The sequence below is a fragment of the Triticum dicoccoides genome, chromosome 1B, assembly GCF_002162155.2.
Source record: "Triticum dicoccoides isolate Atlit2015 ecotype Zavitan chromosome 1B, WEW_v2.0, whole genome shotgun sequence".
In the NCBI taxonomy this organism is placed as follows: domain Eukaryota; kingdom Viridiplantae; phylum Streptophyta; class Magnoliopsida; order Poales; family Poaceae; genus Triticum; species Triticum dicoccoides.
This window is the reverse complement of record NC_041381.1, coordinates 443,399,049-443,400,220: the sequence shown is the minus strand read 5'-3', so window position 1 is coordinate 443,400,220 and position 1,172 is coordinate 443,399,049.

Sequence of the window (1,172 nt, the reverse complement as noted above, 5' to 3'; positions counted from 1 at the left end):
AATGGAGATGATGGAGAGAAGAGGAGGTGGTTTTGCAATGGAGAAGATCAGAAGAGGGAGAGGCGAGACGGTGGTTTTGGAATGGAGATGATGGAGAGGAGAGGAGGTGGTTTTGGAATGGAGATGATGGAGAGGAGAGGAGGTGGTTTTGCAATGGAGAAGATCAGAAGAGGGAGAGGCGAGACGGTGGTTTTGGAATGGAGATGATGGAGAGGAGAGGAGGTGGTTTTGCAATGGAGAAGAGGGAGAGGAGCGTGCGGCAGCGATTTAGGATTGGGCGAGAGGGCCGGCATGCTGTGACTGGATCAAAATCAAAATCAATTTACCCTTCAATTAAGAAAGCGACCCCACATTAACTAGTCTCCCTTTTATTTTGGGTCATAATTGACCATGATTTTCGCACATAAAATATATGTTATACGTTGCAAAAATAATATAATCTGAAAGTACATTCAGATACGAACCAAACGATACAATTTTTGGTGACATGCATTCACATTTTGCTTGTCAAATACAGTACGTGGTCAAACTTTGACCCAAAATATGCAAAACAACAACAAAATACTTATAAGATCAGTGCCGCTCTTCCGCTCTTCTCCTCTTAAACCACCGCCGCTCTTCCCCTGTTCCAATCTAAATCCAGCGTCGCTCCTCTCCTCTTCCATTTCAAAACCACCGCCCCTCCTCTCCTGTTCCAGTCCAAAACCAGCGTCGCTCCTCTCCCGTTCTAATCCAAAACCAGCGCTGCTCCTCTCCTCTTCCATTCAAAAACCACCACCGGCGAGTGAAGGTGCTGTGGAGAAGTAGATCGATGGAGGAGTACAACCGATACGTGAGGATCGCAGACGGCTACCCAGTGAAGCTAGCTAGGATGTTGGAGATACAGTCTTGGTTTGACAACAAGGACCAACTAGCGGCGACGGCGACATCCATGGCCAAATATCTTCAACAGAGCGAAAAGGCGGCGATACTCCCGGAGGGAGTCGCGCCGGAGTACATAGAGCTTCTCCTCTGGGCCCTGGAGCAAACAGATTCACCGAATCCGATCGTGAGGGAGCGGTGGTGGGAGTATCGATCCCAGATGGAGCATCCACCAGAGATTGAAGGATCGAGCATCTACAGGGTGCCGTTTGTGAGGGTGTCCTACCAGAGCGAGCCGGTGGAGTCTTCGT